Here is a 22,069-nt window from a genome sequence, read left to right as displayed (position 1 = left end):
TATATATACATGTATACATTTTTATTATTCCAAATTGAATACTTTATTGCTTGTCAGAGGCTTGCCTTGTTTTACACTTTAGTAGAATTTACATTTTCTCCCACAAATAGCCGATATTAATATTAAAGGAATCTAATACTGTCTAATACTGACCTATTCAATAAGGGAACCATATTGGTAGCAAACTTTTATTTAACTCTTACATAAGTCAAGCTTTATAAAAAGCCAACATAATTGAAAATTGAATTCTCCCTTCTAAAGCCCTAAGTATTCAAAGTTTGAAACAGTTAATTTAGAAATAAGCAAGCAAATAAAACAAAAAACCTCTGCAGCAGATCCTACTGAAATACTTGAAAAAAAAATCTAAATTGAGCTTAATCTTTACAAAAGTTATTCTAGCTCAAAAGCTATAAAATAAAAATAATCTTAATTCTATAAAGAAGGGAGAGTGGTCTTTGATTTCATGCCACCATTTCATTAGAACCTCAATATCTTTTTCATCAAATTTGGCCACAAATCAAATTTTTGTGTGCCCCTATTTTTCAGGTAATTTCTCTTGCAGAAGAGGACAAGTTTCAACATGAAATAACTGCCTAAACGAGTAGGAAGGCGTACCATAATAGTGTGCAAAGAAGGTAAGAGTTCTGGATTAATGTTTGGAACTCCATCTGGACCGTGACCTTGACTTTGAGCGAGATCTAAAATGGGATCTTGATGTAGCTCTTTTTGGTGAGGGGACACAGAATGAGCCTTTGAGGGTGGAACAGGTAGGGGTGAATTAGAACGAGATTGGCTCCTTGGACTTTATATCACCTTTTCCGTTTTCCTTTGGAGAACGAGATCTGCTTCGATACTTCTCATACTTATCCTTAGATCGACTTTGAGACCGGGACTGGAAACCATGGTCAGATTTAGGCTTAGATTTACTCTTGGATCTGGATTTCGTACTCTTTGATTGAGATCGTGATCGACTTTTGCTCCTAGACCTGGATCGAGAACGACTTTTTGAGACATTTCGAGATCTACTGCGGCTGCTCTTGAGACTCCTACTTCGAGACCTTCTCCTAGACCGTGACCTGGATCTGCTACCAAAGTAAGATGGCCGGTAGCTCGTTGGTGGTTTATCCTCATTGAACCTAATGCTTCTGCCATTTATTTCTGTACCATCCAGTTAATCCAAAGCACGTTTCATGTCAGAGTAGGAGTGAAACTCAATCATGCCTTCATTTGCGCGTTCTACGTCCACGTAGGTCCCTTCACCAGTTTGTCTCATGAAATCCTGTAAATCTTGCCAACTGCAACGATTAGAGATATTTTCTACAATAAGCCTATACTCTGTATAAACAGGTGATCCGTATTTGTCTCTGTCAGAGGTTCTCCGACTACTGTATCCACCTCCATCACTGCGGATATCGTAGCTGTAGCCGTCGTGGCCGTGCTCTGTGATCACACGTAAGGCCGCAGACGTCCTTGCTTTTCAACTCGTAAACGGCGTTGTCTGCGTTGTCTGCGAACTCCACTCCATTTTTGAGGCCTTCTTTGGGGAGCGGGTGGGGATAATGCTGGAAGACACGCCTCACATCCACAGCGGTGGCCGAGTACAGCCACACAATCGAAGTAGAACATATTTTTACAAAACATGGTATTTATCATCATCAGTGTAGGGGTGTTCTAAATTGGGTGGGGAAAAAAAGGATAAATCCATTTTTTTTCCTTGGGAGACAAGATGTATGTGTTTTTGTGTTCAGAGGCATGTTCAAGCAGTGGGTCAGTTAGGATCAGGTGCAAAGCTAGACTGAAAGGTCAGTACTGAGGAAGGGAAGTAGAATCAGAAATGAGTTGCAAAATTATATCTGTTTTAGTAATAGGTTATATTCTACTTTTAAAACAGATTAATTAGGTTTAATAAGGAATCTAAAGCCTTCAACATGTTCCAGGAAAAAAAGTTGTCTCAGCAAAAGCAGTGATGTGTATCTATCCAGTCCCATAAGCTACATTCCAGAGAAGGTCTTGGAACATATTTTATCAGTGTAGGGTCACTCTTCTCTTTTTGTAGCAAGATTCCTGAAATGACTTTGGACATTTTCTATAGCACAGTGATTGTTACTACGCATCCATTCCATGATCTCTAATGAAAATACTTAGGATGCGGAAAGCACCTATGTGAAAGTATCACCAGTAGGAGAAATGGGAGAAGCCCCCAAACTCATAATACATTAACCCATCAGAAGAATAGGCCAGAGTTTGGTTCCATTGCACAGCTCCAATAGTAATGATATATAATTACAGCTCAAATTGGCCAGTAGTTTCTCTGTTCAATGTTCTGGGCCCAGCTCTTTTATGCATCGTCTCATTCAGTCTTTATTATAGAGAGAAGTGCTTTTCTTATCCCTCTTCAAGACATGGGGAGACCAATTATTAAAGTGTTTAAAAACATACCCAGTGATGCATAGTCAGAAAAAGACTGAGCTGGGATTCAAATTCAGGTTTATTTGACTCCAGAACTACAGTTCCAGATTACTAAATTTTACTACTCTTTCAATAGCTTCCTTTTATACAATAAATATATCACTACACTAGTTCCAAAGACAACTGGTGGCTGTAGGATTAAGTACTTGTCTGTTAAGCAAAACGTTGGCAGTTCAAACCTCCTAGTCCCGCTATGGCAGAAAGATGTGGTAATATACTAATAAAAGATTTCAGCTTTAAAAACTATGCATAGTTAGACCCTGTCCTGTAGGATTGTTATGAGTCAAAATAAACTGGATGACAATGTATTTGGCTTTTGGATCTTCTTGATTCCATATGCTTTTGTTGTTGTTGTTGTTGTTAAGTGCCATCAAATCAGTTCCAATTCATAGTGACCCTGTATAGGGTTTCCAAGGTGTGGATGAGTTTGTACTACTGACCTTGCAGTTTAAACTATGAGACAAAAGAACACAAAGGTATTTGAAAACAAAGCTATTTTCAAAGTTTAACATTTAATCCTTAGAAAGAGTAACTAAGCAGTTGCTACTCAGTCAATTCTGACGTATGCTAGCCCATGTACTTTAGAGTTTTTAATGGTTGTTTTTGCTTTGGCAGTAAATCATCAGGCCTTTCATTTGATGTGCTTCTGCCTGGATTTGACCTGCTTACTTTTTGGTTAGTAGCTGACACCATTCACCACTTATACCACCCAGTTACTCCTTCAAAAATAATAACCTGTGGCTATCTAGCTGATTTTGATGTTTGGAGGGCTCATAAGTTACAAAGCAGAACTGCTCCATTGGGTTTTCTTGACTATAATTTTCATGGAAGCAGATCACCAGGCCTTTCTTCCACGGTGTTGTTGTGTAGTTTGCAACTATTAGGTTACTCATCAAGTGCATACCATTTGAGTCACACACGGACTTTCTAGAAAGAGTTGTTGTTAGGTTCCATTGAGTTAGTCCCAACTCCTAGTGACCCTCCGTACAACAGCACAAAACACTGCTCAGTCCTGTACCATCCTCACAATCATTTCTAGGTTTGAGTTCATTGTTGCAGCTGCTGTGTCCGTCCATCTCATTGAGGGTCTTCCTTTTATTTCCTGGTCCTCTACATTACCACACATTCTGTGCTTTTCCAGGGACTGGTCCCTCCAGATAACAGGGAAGTCTAGAAAGATTTGTTGTTGTTCTTACTAGGTGATATTGAGTCAGTTCTATTCATAGTAACCCTGTACAGGGTTTCCGACAAGTGGCTGGTGAGTTTGAGCCGCTGGCCTTGGGGTGCAAATTGACCTTATGGTCAAATGCTTATCCTACAGTGCCACACTGTAAATAAGATAGATCTATTGTTTTTAAATGTCATTCAGTCAGTTCCGACCAGTAGCGGTCCTGTATAGGTTTCCAAGGAGTGGCTGGTGGGTTTGAACTGCCGAGTTTTTGGTTAGTAGTCCAGAGTACTTTTCCTACAGCACCACTCCAGATGCAGCAGTAGGAGTATTTATTTATTTATTTGTTGTTGTTAGGTACCATTGAATCGTTGAAACTCATAGAGACCGCATGTACAACAGAATGAAACACTGTCCCGTCAGTCCTGCCTTGCAACTGTTGTTATGTTTGAGCCCATTGATGCTGCCACTACGTTAATCCATCTCACTGAGGTTCTTCTCTTTTACGCTGATGCTCCACCTTACCAAGCATGATGTCCTTCTCCAGGGATTGGTCCTTCTTAATAACATGTCCAAAATAAGAGGGACGAAGCCTTTCCATCCTGGTTTCTAAGGAGCACTCTGGCTGTACTTCTTCCAAGACAGATTTGTTTGTTTTTCTGGCAGTCAGTCCATGGTACTTTCAATATTCTTTTCCAACACCATAATTAAAAGGGATCTATTCTTTGACAGTCTTACTTATTCTTTGTTCAACTTTCACAAAAATATGAGAAGATTGAAAATTACATTACTTGTGTCAGGTGTACCGTAATCCACATTTTGTTAACAATTGAATACCCTAGATGGCAAACCCTGTGCGTAAGATACTGTCCATCTTCTTAAAGGATTTCTAGTTTAACAAAGAGCTATGTTGTTATGTGCTGTTGAGTTGGCTCCAACCTATAGTGACACTGTATAGGATTTCCTAGGAGTGGCTGGTGAATTTGAATCATTGACACTGTAGTTTGCATTCTAGTGCTTATCCTACAAAGCCACATTAGGACCCCATAGAGAGCTACAGAAATAACTATACATATGATTGAATGTTATAGATAGCCTAATACAGTAATCCAGATGTGATTAGAGAGGGAGAGAGAGAGAAAAGAAGAGGATTGACTGTTATATAAATTGTCAAATCTAGAAATCATTCCTGTTAGCTGCTGTCAAGTCAGGCCTGATTCTTGTGATCCAAAGCCCTTGTGACTCAAAGGGGTTTCATTTGCTGGTTGTTTTAAATGGTAAAACATGAGATGAAAAGGTAGTAAAAGATAAACTTGGAAAGGAAATCAAGATTCATACTTTAATATGTATGGCAAAAAGAGCCACAGATAAATTTTAAGTCCTGAAAAAAAAAAAAAAAGATTAAATTCATGTTCCCAGAACATTATTGATATTCATATTAAGAAATCATTTGAATTGTAAGAGAAGTATTGTGAAATTTTAACTCAGAGAAAAGAGGAGGGATAGAAGAAATATTTAGTAAGTATGAAAATAAATTTAAAATCCCCCAAAGTAACCCTAGAATTATTATAATTCCTTACTATGGGTATACAATTAATTAATGTAGTACAATGTCTGCAAAATAATATATGCTCAATAAATATTTGGCTCAGAATTATGACCTTTAGGGGTAATTTGAAGGAAAGAAATACTTGTATAGTGGAATGAATTTTAAAATGGTTTTAGGGAATAGTGGGAACCTTAACACATTGCACATATTTTTCATCACTTATTTCTGAGGAGTATACCATCAAGGTGAAACAGAGCAGAATAACAAACAACTATATATTTCATTGGTATTTCAAATGCCACTATAGGTGCTCAGTAGGAAGGAACAAAGAGAAACTTAAAATAATCAATTTTTGACTTTGTTGGCAAAAATTCCCTTTGAAAATAGCTTTTGAGTAAATTACCTTTTATCACTAACCACTTTGGGAAATCTGGCTTTCTATTACAAAACCACTTTTGAACTTGAGAGAAAGAGAAGATTTAATGTGTCTTTGAATCATAGTTGAAAATCTTCATGTGATACTAGCTATGTTTTATGAAATGCATCCCTTAGTTATGCCAAATATATATGTATATACATATACATTTGTGTGTGTGTGTATATATATAAAAAAATTTCTTGATTACAATGGCAAATCTTAATTCATTCCTCACTTAGAAAGTATTCGTATATTCTGTTGCACTGTTGTTTTTATAATGGAAAATGATATTGTACTGTGGAAAAATAATTCAGGACTTTTATTTAAATAATAGTTAAAAAAAAAGACTAAAGTTTGCTATTATCTGGAATGGAGTCCTGGTGTGGCTCCCTAGGATACTACAGCAACAGTTCATAGGTGTTGTTTGGAGGCACTCTATGATTTTCTCCTGCCTCATATGGTTCAGCGGGAGGGGAGGGGAGATCTGTGGTCTAGGGAACATGGATGCATAAGAGAATCATCTAAAGGGACACAAGCTAAATGCTCCAAAATGACCACTGGAAGGTCACTTCAAAACCATATCTCCTATTCATTTCCCCTGGTGTGGTGCTGTGGGTTAATGTGCAGGACTAAAAAGTCCTTTGAACCTCAATGTTGGCGGTTCAAGCACACTAGCCCTTCCTTGGAAACCCTATACAGGGCCAATATGGGTCAGAACCCACTCAAAGGCACTTAACAACAGCAACAGCAGACAGCTCAGGCTCTCTCCTCTAGCTGTCTTGTTCTCTTGCTTTAGTTATGCAGATGCTAAGAAGCAGATTACAGCCCTTCCTCCCACTATGCTTGCCCAAACCCTTTGTTCTCTAGGAGGGGGGGCAGACAACCTGGCACCTTTGGCTCATCTACCTCTCCTAGTTCCTTAACTGCCTTTACACTTGTGAATACCCCTTGATATAAAAAGGCCCCCCTCCCGGCCCCCCCCCCCCCCCCCCCACACACACACGCACATGCACACGCACACGCACACACACCATAAAACTTCTTGATCCAACCAGCAGCTACTGGACACAGCTGTGCTTTGCCCTTTGTAAGTAAAATTTCTTGTAGGTAACCATCTCCTTTATTCTATCCCCCTCCTCCCATCTTTTATTCTCTTTTAATTTGTTTTATTCCCTTTTCTGTAATAAATTAATGTCTCTCTGAATGAGTTCTGGTCGTGTTTTAGATCTCTCAGCACCTATGTACTCAGGTTTTCCCCTTCTGGGTCTGATATTCAACAGCAGCGTTATCCCCACCTCAGTCTTTAAATCACCTCAAAATTCTATCAATTCATCATTTGAGAAATATGACTCATTCAGGATGTAGCTTTGTCTCTAGGCTGCAAGAGGACAGAAATAAATGCTCATTTCATTCCAATAACCAAAGATATTTCCATACTACTACAATTTTCATATGTATTCATCTAACCTTGTTGGAAGACATGCCCTTACTGTTTACTTAGGTCATACTTTCCTCTTGCTTTTCCTTTATGAGCTTGTGTTGAAATGTTGCCATCTTGAATTTTCACCTTGAGTCATTATTACTTGATTTATAGATATGCTCATTTTTTGCATATCTAAAAATTCTTACTCTTAAATAATTTTCCTGCTACCACTTAGAGTTAATATTTTTTCTCTTTTTCTTTCTTGCTCCCACAATCGCGGTTCCTTGGGTTTCTTATTTCTAGGGAGCCAAGTGTCCTACGAATAATATGTGGAAACACTAATCAGGAGTGATGTTTGCATTGGAACAGAGTCCTAAAGTCAACCCTCACCCCCAAATAAAAAATAGTAAAATAACGTTTTCTACTTTTCTTCTTCAAGCTTCAGTCTTCTACTGGTATTCACTTTTCCGCAAACCCTGCAGGATTTTGTATCCCTATGTTTTGGTGTATACTTTTCTATTTGTTTGGAATCCTGCCCCTCCCTATCTTTACCAGTACAAATACATTATCTGTCTTTCATAATTCATCCTCAATTCCATTTTCCTACTGTCCCTTCACTAGTTTCTTATCAAGTTATACCTCACACCTGAGTTGAGTTTTGAAAGTGTTTTGTGTACAGAGACAAGCTGTCCAGTCAAATATTTGCTTCTGATTTAGTTATTTTCTTTGGCATAAATCCATGAAATGCAATAAATTTGTAGAGATAAACTAACTGCATTTGGCTGAACTAACAGGAATATTGCATATAAATGAACTTTTGGTACATTATCATAATGTATTTATAGAAGTCCCTTCTTTTCTATTTATTCTCTTTCACTACTGTTATTTTTTTCCCCATTTTTCTATTGTTGTCTAACAGATATATCCTTTGTCTTTGTAATGTTCATATGTCTTTGTAAAATGTATATTGTTGCTATGTGCAAATATATTTACGTGATTTCATGCTATAGATCTATTTTGTTAATTTTTTCATCCGTCTTGCTATGTGAACATATAGTTCAAGTATTCAATTCAGGGCTGCTATTCAGCTGGTGTGCATGACTATGGTCATAAAATGTGTTAAACATAAAAATGCATCTATATGCATTGGTAAATAAACTCTAATTATCTCATGATGCTTCTTCCACTAGATATCTGGGTATTTCCACAATTACAGTGTCAACACCAGATATATATTATATATATAAACAAACAACTATCTATATATACATATATATATATGTATATGGAGCTCTGGTAGCGTAGTGGTTACGAATCGGGCTGCGAACCTTAAGGTCAGCGGTTCGAAACTACCAGCTGCTCCGCGGGAGAAAGATGAGGCTTTCTACTCCCGTAAGGATTTACACCTTCGGAAACCCTGCACAGGGTCGCTATGGGTCGGAACCGACTCGAAGGCACATAACAACAACAACAACAATATATAGATAGTTGTTTGTTTAACTTTGACAACTTTATTTTTGTCTTATCCATCAAGGGCACAGGGTACCTTCATGGGACCCAACTTTTCACTGTTTCTCCCTACAGACTGTTCATCATCCTTAACTAAACAATGTGGCACTATTTCCAAGAACCAAAAAGCACCTTTGAATACAGTTAAAACTCAAGCAATTAGTGTGAAACTGAGTTTCACTTTAGCAGATTTCAGTACAATTGGAGTGGCTGCAGACTAGGGGAGAAAGCTCACAGTGTCACCCTTTTGGGTTATTACAGGTTGCATAGTAACAACTGAAACACCATCTCTAATATTTGTGTCCACTGTGTATACTTAGACATTACTAGACACTCCGTTCTAGCATATGTGACGTCTCTTCCAGAAGCAGTATTAAAATGGTTGGATTTGATGCTTGTTCATCTTAGAGTCATTAGGATCTTCTAGTAAACCACTTTACACTGTAATGAGCTCCACCTGACACCCCATCCAGACTTCAAAGTATGAAAATGCCAAAGCAACTCCACTCTAGTGCGCCTTCTTCTTAACAAGCTATCCAAATTGTAAACTGTCTTAAAAAAGCAACTTATATTTAGGGCAAAAACTCTACAGCTCCAAGCTTTGAACATAGAGAATGAATTTTCTGCATGCTGCTTATTCCTGTGCCTGTCTTGCTGGAATCAGTGTACTTGCTTCAGTGGAGGCCGTCACTGATCAAAAGTCATTGTTTTGAAGTTGCAACTTAGCTGAACAATGAACATGTCTGTAGAATCATGTTCAAAGAGTCTGCTGTATACATTTCTATAAACCTGCTGCAAAAATAGGTTCATGTAACAAGTCCTCAAAATAGTTCTAGAACTTTAAACTACTGTGTCTCAGCTTATATGGTACCTTGAACAGTTATATTTTTATTTTACTATTTTTTTTTTTTTTTTTTTAATTTTGGGTGAGGGTTGACTTTAGGACTTTGCACCAATGCAAACATCACTCCTGATTAGTGTAAATCCACTTCATTTTGGCCATCTGTCCTCCCAGTAACAAACCGTAGAGTTCCTTCAGTTCCTTGGCACACATATACTTACTTGATGAACATTTTAGAGGGCTTTAAAAAGTTTGTGGAAAAATTAAATAAAAAGGTAATAGAATTTTCCATGAACTTTTTGAAGCCCACATCTATGATATTGTTGTTGTTGTTAAGTGCCGTCAAGTAGGTTCTGACTCACAGTGACCCTCTAAAGAGTTTCTGAGGAGCAATTGATGGGTTTGAACCACTGACCTTGTGGTTAGCAGTCCAGTGCTTACCCTATGGCCCCATACCATATATAAATTCTCATATGCTGGACATAAGGTGACATATCATCCCAATGTTTATCCTAAAGCACCACACCAGGAGTCCTGGTGTGGTGCTGTGCGTTAATGTGTTGGACTGCAAGGTTGGAGGTTCAAGCTGCTCCTTGGATACGCTCTATGGGGTTGCTCTGAGTTGGTACCAACTTGATGGCAATGGCAATTAACAACAAACTATATATATATGTAGTCCTGGTTTGGCACTGTGATTAATGAGCTAGACTGCAAAGTCATTTGAACCACAAAGTCATTTGAACCACAGTTCAGAACCGACTCAGTGGCACTTAACAACAAACAACACACACACACACACACACACATATATATAATGCTGTACTGTGGGGTATTGCGTGTTCCTGTGATGCTGGAAGCTATGCCACTGGTTTTTTTTTTTAATACCAGCAGAGTCATTCATGGTGGATAGGTTTCAGCTGAGTTTTCAGACTAGGAAGAAGGAGAGGCAGGCTATTTCTAGATGTTTGTGGTGGTAGTTATGAGCTGTCAACAGTGACAGCTGTTGGGTAGTTATGAGCTGTCTGACTCAATGACCCTGTATATGGTTTCCAAGGCTGTAAATCATTATGGAATCAGAAAGTCTAATTTTTCTCCCATGGAGCAATTGGTAGAGTCAAACTATTGGTCTTCCAGTTAGCAGACCAGCTTGTAATCCACTATGTTGACAGGAATGAGTAGCAGCAGAATAGTGTCAGATATAGTGCCAGAAAGTGAAAACATTGTGAATAGCACCAGAATAGTGTCAGATATAGTGCCAGAAAGTGAAAACATTGTGAATAGCACCAGATATAGTGCCAGAAGATAAGACCCTCATATTGTAAGGCACTCAAAATATGATGGGGAAGAGCTTCCCCCTCAAAATAGATAGCTTGAATGGAATAAAACTTTCAATACCATCAACCTTCATTTGCTGATGGGACATAAAATGAGGAGAAACAGCTACAAAAAATGCATTAATAATCAGAATATGGAATGTACAAAGTATGAATCTAGGAAAATCGGAAGTTGTCAAAACCAAATTGGAATGCATGAAGAGTGATATCATAAGCATTTTGTTCTATTGTGCTTAGGGTAGCCATGAGTCAATACTGAATTGATGGCACCTAACAACAACAACGGTAAGCTGAAATGGACAGATGTTGACCATTTTGAATCTGAAAATCTTATGGTTTACTATCCCCCGAATGAAAAATCCAAGAGGAATTGCATCACATTAATCATAAAAAACAACATTTCAAGATCTTTCTAAAAAACAACACAGTCTGTGACAGGAAAATATCCATATGCCTACAAAGAAGGCCAGTTAACACCACTTCTATTCAAATTTACACACCAACCACTAAAGCCAGTGATAATGAAACTGAGGAATTCTACCAACTTCTTCATTGTGAAATTCATCAAACATGCAACCAAGGTGTATTGATCATTACTGGTGATTGGAATGAGAATGTTGGGAACAAAGAAGAAGGGTCAGTAATTTGAAAATGTGGCCTTAGTGATAGAAATGATGCTGGAGACCACATGATAGAATTCTGCAAGATAAATGACTTATTCATTGCAAATTCATTTTTAAACAACATAAAATGCAATTATATATGTGTATCTCTCTGAATTGAATACAGTGGAATCAAATTAATCACTACATCTATGAGAAAGGATGGCTGAAAAGCTCAATACTATCAACCAAAATAATTCAACTTGCATATTGAATGACTCCATGGGCAAAATATTGAATGATGCAGAAAGGTGAAAAGAAGATGGATGGTATACACAGAGTCACTGTCCCAAAAAGGATTATTCATTGTTCAAGAGGTAGCAGATGATCAAGAACCTATGGGACTGAAGAAAGAAATCCAAGCTGCACTGAAGCAGTGACGTAAAACAAGGCTCTAAAAATGGAACAAGACAAACTGAAATCTTTCAACAAATGTATGCAGCACTGGAAATGGTCACTCATCTATGCCAATGAAATTGTAAGACAGCTGTCTGGACAACCAATCGAAAGAGATCCATATTTGTACCCATTCCAAAGAGAGGTAAACCAATGGAATACGGAAACCATTGAATAATATCATTAATATTACATGCAAGTAAAATTATGTTGAAAATAATTCAAAAATGCCTGCAACAGTCCATTGACAGGCAATTGCCAGAAATTGAAGTTGGATTCAGAAGAGAATGTGTAACTAGGAATATCATTGCCGATAACAGATGGATCTTCACTGAAAGCAGAAGTATCAGAAATATGCTTACCTGCACTTTACTGACTTTTCACAGGCTTTCAACTGTGTGGATCATGACAAGCTATAGATGACATTGCAAAGAATGGGATTCCAGAACACCTGATTGTGTTCATGAGGAATCTGTATATAGATCAAGAGGCAGTCATTTCAACAGAAGAAAGGAATACTAAGTGTTTTAAAACCAGGATAGGTGTGTGCCAGGGTTGTATTCTTTCACCATACTTATTGAATCTCTATGCTGAGCAGATAATCTGAGAAGCTATATTATATGAAGAAGAATGTAGCATCAGAATTGCAGGAAGTCCCATTAAAAACCGTCGCTATGCAGATGATATCACAGTCTTCAGTATGGATTACAATTCAATGTAAAGAAAAAAATCCTCACCACTGGACAGTAAATAGCATCATGATAAATGGAGAAAAGATTGAAGTTGTCAAAAATTTCATTTTACTTGGATCCAGTATCAACACTCATAGAAGCAGCAGTCAAAAACAAAAAACAACGTATTGCATTAGGCAAATGTGCTGCAGGAAACCTCTTTAAAGTATTTAAAAGCACAGATAACATTTTGAGGACTAAGGTGCAGCTGATCCTAGCCATGGTATTTTCAATAGCCTCATATGCATGTGAAAGTAGACAATGAATAAGGAAGACCTTAGCATAATTGATGCATTTGAGTTATGGTGTTAGAGAAGAATACTGAAAGTATCATGGTCTGTCAGAACAAACCAATCTGTGCTGGAAGAAGTACAGACAGAATACTCCTTAGAAGTCAGGATGACAAGACTTCGTCTCCTATATTTTGGACTAATTATCAGGAAACCAGTCTCTGGAGAAGGACATTATGGTTGGTAAAGTTGAAGCTCAGCAAAAAAGAGGAAGGCCCCAATGAGATGGATTAGCACAGTGGTAGCAGCAGTGGGCTCAAACACAACAATTTTGAAGCTAGTGCAGGACAGGCAGTGTTTCTGTTGTGTTTAGTGTTAATATGAGTGTTTAGTGTCAATATGACTGATGGAACCAACAACAGCAACATACATGATGAAATTCAGAATTTCTGGATCCCAGGTTATAATTCTCTTTTATTTTACTGATGGAGGTGGGAGGATGTAGGAACCCTATGTACTACTGTTGGGAAAGTTTATTTCTGTTGGGAAGTTTATTTCTCTGTTATCTAATAATCTTTCTGTTCTAAGTGGCAAAGCAGCTCTACTCCCCAAGACTAGTAAGGGACCCATTTGCCTTTCATTTTGTTGTGCAGCCAATAACTGGAATGTTTTCTATTTCTAGTTGGTTACGCTAGAAATTGAAGGAGCTCTGGTAGCATACTGGTTATGAGTCAAGTAGCTAACCTCAAGGTCAGCAGTTTGAAACTACCAGCAATTCCATGGGAGAAAGATGAGGTTTCTGCTCCCGTAAAGATTTACAGCCTTGGAAACCCTATACAGAATATCTATGAGTCAAAACTGACTCCCTGGCACACGACCACCCCCACCACCATGATAGAAGTTCAGTTACTGAATCTTACCATTGTTGTTGCTGTCCTTAAGTGCCTTTGAGTTAGTTCAGACTCATAACGACCCTGTACAGAGTTTCTGAGGAGCATCTGGTGGTTATGAACTGCTAACCTTGAGATTACCACACCTGTGCTTATCCTACAGTGCCACACTAGGACTTCTTCTCTTCCCATAGAAGAGAAGAGATAAATCCAGGGCAAACAAGTGGGTGGATTTGCATATACATTTATTTGGGGAGATCCTAGTCACATGGATACAACTAGCTACAAAGGCCGCTGGGACAGGTAGTCTCTAATTTTCTTGCCTTGTACCCAACTGAAACTACTACAGAAAAAGAGGAGATAGATTTAAATTGTTTTATGAACTTTTTATGTGAATTTGGTGAAGGTTTTCAGAGTGTTATCAGTTTTGCAGTAAACAATTCATACACATTTTGTTTCATCTCATTGATTGCAGTTTTTTCAATGTAACATCACTTTTCCTACTTCCTCCCTGTTTTCCCTCTTTGCAGTCCTCCTTCTTTCCTAATCCTTCTGAACTTTGTCCTTGGGTAAATGTTGCCCATTTGATCTCAAATGGTTGATTATTCTAAGGTTTGCATATGCCATTAGTGTTATTGTTCACCTTATTGTTGTTAAGTGCCATCAAGTCAGTTCTAACTCATAGTAACCATGTATAAGATTTCCAAGGAGCGACTGGTGAGTTTGAACCACTGGCCTTGTCACTCTAACTAACCTTGAGGTCCTGTGCTCTACATATAGTGTCACACCATGACTCCATTCCCCATATAGACCTGTCTATTCTTTGGATAAAAACTGAGTCATGGGGTGAGTTCAATTCCAGACAAGAAGAGTGACTAAGGGCCATTGTCTAAGGGGTTCCAGCAGTCTCTCTCCAACCAGTAAGCTTGATCTCTTGTACAATTTGGAGTTGTATTCCACATTTTTCTCTCACTTTATCCAGGACCTTTCTAATATGATCTCTTTCAGAGTAGTTGTTAATGGTAGCTGGTCATCATAGTCTCAGGTGCAGGATCCAGCCTGCGTGACCAGGTCTCGGAGGTGGATGGAGAATGAAAGAGGCAGGGGACTCAAGATGGTCAATCAAGAGTAACTTTATTATCTACAATACCACTTTAAGTACAATCTTAGGCAGGAAGTGTATTTGGGCACCACAATAAAGCTAAAGTTTATTGTTATCTAGATAACAGGCACAAATATTTTTTCCTCTTTATAGACTTCTCCCTAGCCACCTGGTCAGTGTGTTCATTCCCATAATCTTTGGCATGCAAGGTTTTCCTTGCGGTTCTCATCAAGGTGTTCCTTGGTTTGAGAACTGCCTCAGAGTGGGTTTCACACATGTCCTGTTTCTCCTAAACTCAGGTTCATAGAGACTGGATTTTAATATAACTTATAGTAATGTTCCATACGAATCTTTTAGTTGAGGTCCCTGCCTTTTTCTTGTTGGTTTCAGATGTTTTTTGCATGTTCAATGCATGCTTACTTTATAAAGTATTGCAGAGAGTGAGGTTTAGTTGCAGAATATTGCAAAAAAAAAATTTAATAGAGAAATAGAAACAGACACAAATTTCATAATTAAATGTTGAGAAAGAAGAAATTCAGTACTTAAAAAGACATTTAAACAGGTAAATATATAAAATATTTAGAAGTAGATCCTCTTCCTTCCTTTTTTTTTTTTTTTTTTTTAAGCTTCTAAGACTGGAAACCACCATTGTCTGTCCGTTTGTGATACTGTGGTGGCTTGTGAGATGCTGTTATTCTGGAAGCTATGCCACCGGTATTTTAAATACCAGCAAGGTAACCCATAGTGTACATGTTTCAAATGAGCTTCAAGACGAAGACAGACTAGGAAGAAGGAGTGATGAACTACTTCCGAACATTTAGTCATTGAAACCCTTATGAATAGCAGAGAAATACTGTTTAGATATAGAGCCGGAAAATGAGCCCCTCAGGTTGGAAGGCACTCAAAATGTGACTGGGGAAGAGCTGCCTCCTCAAAGTAGAGTTGACCATGATGACGCAAATGGAGTAAAGACTGTGGGAGTAAAGCCCATGGGACCTTCATTTGCTGATGGGGCACAACTCAAAATGAAGAGAAACAGCTGTAAACATCCATTGAAAATTGGAATATGGAACGCACGAAGTATGAATCTGGGAAAATTGGAAGTTGTCAAAAATGAAATGGAACACATAAACATCAATATCTTAGTCATTAGTGAGCTGAAATGAACTGGTGTTGGCCATTTTGAATCTGATGACCAAATGATGAATCTGATGATCTATGTCGGGAATGACAAATTGAAGAGGAATGGTGTTGTATTCATTGTCAAAAAGAACATATCAAGATCAGTCATTGCATTAGGCAAATCTGCTGTACAAGACCTTTTTAAAGTGTTGAAAAGCAAAGATGTCAGCTTGAGGCCTAATGTGCACCTGACCCAAGCCAAGGTATTTTCAATAACCTCATATGCATGTGAATGTTGGACAGTAAATAAGGAAGACTGTAGAAGAATTGGTGCTTTTGAGTTATGGTGTTGGAGGAGAATATTGAAAGTGTTATGGGATGCCCATAGAACCAACAGATCTATGTTGGAAGAAGTGCAGCCAAAGTGCTCCTTGGAGACTAAGATGGCCAAACTTTGTCTCTCATACTTCTACCATATTTTCAGGAAGGACCAATCCTGGAGAAGCATATCATGTTTGGTAAGGTGGAGGGTCAGGAAAAAGATGAAGACCCCCAGCAAGTTGGATTGGCCAAATGGCAGCATCAACAGGCTCAAGCGTTGCAACAAGAGTGAGGTTGACCCAGGATTGGGCACTGTTTTGTTCTGCTCTGCATAAGGTCGCTATGACTTGGCAGTGACTCAGTGGCACCTAACAACAACCACAAGACTAGAAAATGTCTACGTTTTTGTATGAACACTTTCAAGTCACCAGTATACTCTTCAGAAAGCCCAGTGAAGCTGGCATTGAGTCACACTAGAGTGTTGTATTAGAAAATACAATACTTTTTCTAGTTAACTCATTTAGGCTAATACTAATCAGGTCTCAGTAATTGAGCTTCCAGGGGTGTGGGGTAGAGAGGAGTGTGGAGCATTGTCAAGCATGACTTTGCCACACTTGATGAGGTGCAGTGTTCACGGTTTTAGAGAGCTGCTTAAAGGAGAGAATTGGAAAAATAACACCTTTTAACTCTCACCATTAGAGTTGGCATGGAAACATTCAGTTTCAATAAGTCGGCATGGTAACCACCCTCTCTAAAATTCTGCAAAGTCAGAAGAGTAGGGCTTGAAAATTTGGCACATGTTTTAGAAGGTTGCTAATCTCTGATCCAACTCAATACTTTTCTCAGTTTGTGAATCTCGTTTTTTCCTTCTATTTATAGATATATTCTTTTCTTAAAACAAAATAAAACCTTCCTTACTATTCTGGACATATCACTCTAGAATGAGCTTCTAGCATAATCTACTTTTCTGTGATAATTGCCTTCAAAACTTGGAAGCTAGTGTACTTATATAGTGGCTAGAAAATTTTTCTTTGGGTATAATTCACCTTTGATCAAATAATCTACTTTCTAATTCCCACATTTATGTTTATTTTTATCACATAAAAATGTATGAAGAATGATGAATATGTTGTTGTTGTTGTTTTGTGCCGTGGAGTTGGTTCTGACTCGTAACTGTCCTGTGCAGGGTTTCCAAGGCTGTAATTATTTATGGGAGCAGAAGGCCTTATCTTTCTCCTGTGAAACAGCTGGTAGTTTTGAACTGCTGACCTTGCGGTTCACAGCCCGAAAGGTAACCACTACACTACCAGAGCTCCTTAGGGGAAGGTAAAGGGAGGAGTATAAGAGTTAAAGGGAATAGAGGTAAATACTGTTATATATACAATCATGCAACAATAGTGATCTACAGGTAAATGGAAAAATATACAGGCTGAATGGGTAGGGAGAGAGACTGGGAGTATATAAATAAAGGTTTGATTGAGGATATTTGTACATGGTTCTTTACATTTGCTAGAAACATTTCCATGAGAATGATAGCGAATACAGGCAATAAAATTATGAAAACTTCTTAGGCATTACCTAACACCTTGTGGAAATAAGTTTCTTGGCCTGTGTGCTCAAGACTATAATTTCAGAGTAACACCATGTTCACCTGGCATAACATAATCCACAAAGACAGTGTTGTACATCCTACCTTTGTGAGTAGCAACTGGGATCTTTAAAATATTATGAATGGCCATCTAAGGTACAACTATTGGTCCCTCCCTATGCATAGGAAAGAAGAGTAATGAAAATTGAAGATACTTAAAATCACTTGTCCAATGGACTAATAGAACACACGAACATCAGTCTCCATGACTCTGAGACCAGAAGAACTAGGTTGTTCCTAACTACCACTACTGACTATTCTGAGAGGGATCACATTACAAATTCCCGGATAGAGTGGGATAAACTGTAGAACAAGGCACAAAATTATGAGACAGAGCAGGCTTATTGGTCAGAAAGACTGGAGCAGTCTGAAACTATGGCCTTTGGTCACCCTTCAGGTCTGGAATGGGACTTACCCTGGTGACTCAATTTCCAGACAAACAGTAGGTAAATAGAGGGGACCACAGCACTAGTAAGGTATGCTCACTATGCAATGGTCAATCATTCAAGATCAAAAGGGAAGCATGTACCTAAGGACAAAACTCAAAAGGGATGGGAAGGAGAGTAGAATGCAATAATCACAGGCAGAAAGTGGGATAACTGATATTACATCAAGGAGATTGAAATAATTGAAAATTAAAAATTAAAGAAATAAAAAGTACCCCATTAAAATACTACCAGGTATAATACACCCCACAAAATTGTTTTTTATTGGGTCTGTAGATACCATTGAAATTCTGTTACTTAGGTCGCAGAAGTAATGGTGAATGATTAGGTAAACAGAGTCAGTGGTGATAAACAATTTTTAGTTTTTCATCACTTATAAAATGGGGAAGAATGGTAGGGGAATAAAAGCAGAATATTATAAACTACCTCTTCATCTATAAGATTTGATCATTTAATTGTTTACTGTGTGTTTGGCCCAAGTATTAGATTAAACCTTATCAAATGACCATTTTTGTAAGGAAAAGAATTAGTTGAATAATAATAGTCACATATAGTTTAAACTAATGTATTGTACTGACTTTTTTTCCAGAGTGTAGAGATGCAGTGTGAATCTAAACTCAGAGTATAATTCTTCTGAGACTGTAAATTTCTTAAAGTTAGAATTTATCATTGGCTCTTCCACAGTTTCTTGTAGAATATAATATAATAAATATTTGTAGAGGATGTGTGTCATTTTTCTGGCAGGCCAACATCAGTTTCCTTCCTAATAGCAGTCTCACTTTGTTTTACAGAATTACCTTTGTCTCAGCATGTGTAGTCTTGGTGGGAGATAATACTAATAACCACCTCCTACTATGAAAGCTGAAATGTTGAGAATTTCTCTGACAGGTAATGGACCCATTAACCTAAGTCAGATCTGGTAAATACCTGGAGAACTCTGAAACTCCAACAAACAATGCAGGGAAGGCATGTGTGGTTGGTGTAGCAATAGACTGATCACCAGACTGTTTATGCTCAAGACTTCTCCTTTGACTTCTGTCACCTGTTTTGCCCCAGCTCCTTGGCTGCTGCCAGCCTCCCAATGTGATCTTTCAGTTTACAGTTAGTTCTATGAATCTAATGAACTTTTTAAAAGTTAATTTAAATTTAAATTGGAATTTGTTTTTTATTTCTTGTAACCCAGAACGCTGCTGATAGAATACCTGATGATGGATTTAGTGATTCATGAATGCATGGATGAGTAAACACGAATAAATAAATAAATAAATCCGATTATAGGAAAAGTGAAGAAAATACTAATTATCTAAGAAGTTCTGGTAGTGTAGTGGTTACCATTCGGGCTTCTAATCTCACGGTCAGTAGTTCAAAAGTACCAGCTGTTCCATGGGAGAAAGATGAGGCTTTCTGCTCCGGTAAAGATTTACAGCCTCGCTAACCCTGTACAGGGTTGTTATGAGTCGCAACTGACTCCAAGGCACATAACAACAACAACAACAACAACAATGTTGTGGTTGTTAAGTGTCATCCAGTCGGTTCAGACTCATAGTGATTCTGCATAGGATTCCTGAGGCTGTGAATCTTTCTGGAAGCAGGAAGTCTCATCTTTCTCCCTCAGTGGCTGGTGGGTTTGAGTCCGCTGGCCTTGTGGTTCAAAGTTCAGTGATTATCCTAAAGAGCCACCACACTTATCTAATAAGCTTCCCAAACACACAATTATCCTCTGAAACAATCCTCACAGTAAATTTAGGATTAGTTTACTGCCCAGATTATTTGAAAGCTGGTTTCTAGTTTCTTCAAAAGTTTTCAACAGTTGACCTCCTTTCTGTTACATTCAGTCAGCTTAAATTGGCAGGGAAATATTAACTATAATTAAAAAATAGCTGAATTATAAATTACTTGTTTATTTCCTAATAATTAATTAATTACTCATTCGGTAGACATTTATTAAGTACTTAATATTTATCAGATATTATACCTTGCCCTGTAGGCACAAGATTAACATAAGTAAATAATAAATGATGGTTGCAAGATACCTGCCCTAAGGAAGAAGCTACCTAGTGGCAGAGAAAGAAGTATTCAAAATGACATAGAATAAATTTTGTGTTGGAGTTTGTCCATATACAGTGGGAGCTAGAGGAGGAGCACCGAAATATCTGACAAAGACAAAACGTGATTCTTCAGTTTTATAATGAAAATAGAGGTCTTTATATATAGAAAGGTGATGAAAAAGGGATAATATTGATTAGTCATTAGAATTGTATCATATGTCATGGACATATGCATTCATATATGATTTATTGACTTAATATACATTTTTTTTTTTTTTTGCTAGCTTCCCCCTGCTCCCTTTCATTGCCTTTGAGTGTATGCCAAGTATTGTTGTTGTTAGGTGCCATCAAGTCGATAACGACCCATAGCAACCTTATGCACAGCAGAACAAAACACTGCTTGATCCTGGACCAACCTCACTATTGTTGCCACACTTGAGTCCATCGATGGTGCCACTTGGCCAGTCCATCTTGTTGGGGGTCTTCCTTTTTTCTCTAACCCTCCACCTTACCAAACATGATACCCTTCACCAGCGACTGCTCCTTCCTGACAGTATGTCCAAAGTATGGGAGTTGAAGTTTGGCCATCTTGGCCTCCAAGGAGCACTCTGGCTGCACTTCTTCCAAAATGGATCTATAGGTTCTTTTGTCAGCCCATGGCACTTTCAATATTCTCCTCCACCACCATAACACAAAAGCATCAATTCTTCTAAGGTTTTCCTTATTCATTGTCCAGCTTCTGCATGCATATGAGGTTATTGAAAACATCATGACTTGGGTCAGGTGCACCTTAGTCCTCAAGCTGACATCTTTGCTCTTCAACACTTTGTAAAGGTCTTGTGCAACAGATTTGCCTAATGCAATACGTTGTTTGATCTCTTGACTACTGCTTCCATGAGTGTTGATAGTTGATCCAAGAAGAATGAAGTCCTTGAAAACTTCAATCTTTTCTCCGTTGATAAGAATGTTGTTTATTGGTCCAGTGGTGAGGATTTTTGTTTTCTTTACACTGAGATGCAATCCACACCTAATGCTCTTTGATCTTCATCAGTAAATATTTTAAGTCCTCTTCACTTTCAGCAAGCAAGGTTGTATCATCTGCATATCGCAAGTTGTTAATGAGTCTTCTTCCAATCCTGATGCCACGTTTTTCTTCATATAACCCAGTTTCTCAGATGATTTGCTCAGCATACAGGTTGAATAAGTGTGGTGAAAGAGTACAACCTTATCACACACCTTCTTAATTTTAAACCATTCAGTGTTCCCATATTCTGTTCAAACAACTGCCTCTTGGACCAGGTACAGATTTCTCATAGGCACAAGGCAGCTAATTATTTATTATGGTTTTTCTAGCCATATTGTTCTATTCTGTGATATATTGTAAGTCTAAGTCTCTATACCTGGGATGATGGACCCATCTTGAAGTGAGCTGTTAATGAGGCCAGATTAAGGTGGGACTAAAGATTAAGGCCTGGTGTGGTGCTGTAGGGTAAATACTAGACTGCATTGTTAGTTTGAACTGCAAGCTAGTAGTTCAAACCCCCAGCCATTCCTCAGAAACCCTACACAGTGTCACTGTGAGTGAGAAGCGACTCAATGACATGTTAAACAACAACAAAGATTAAGAAGTTCTGGTGTGGGCCTGTAGGATAAGCACTGGACATCAAGGTCAGTTTGAACTGCAAGGTAGGCAGTTCAAACTCATCAACTGCTTTTCCAAAGTTCTATACAGGGTTGCTAAGAGCTGAAACCAACTCAACAG

The 22,069-nt window shown here is 38.1% G+C and overlaps 1 pseudogene; it reads right to left on the bottom strand.

Annotated features, from left to right (window-relative positions):
- Window positions 1-649: 649 nt before the first annotated feature.
- On the bottom strand, window positions 650-21,725 carry LOC102827600 (annotated as a pseudogene).
- Window positions 21,726-22,069: the final 344 nt, after the last annotated feature.

Source organism: Chrysochloris asiatica, unplaced genomic scaffold (genome assembly GCF_000296735.1).
Source record: "Chrysochloris asiatica unplaced genomic scaffold, ChrAsi1.0 scaffold00031, whole genome shotgun sequence".
Classification (NCBI taxonomy): Eukaryota; Metazoa; Chordata; class Mammalia; order Afrosoricida; family Chrysochloridae; genus Chrysochloris; species Chrysochloris asiatica.
This window is presented reverse-complemented; position numbering and strand designations above follow the sequence as displayed.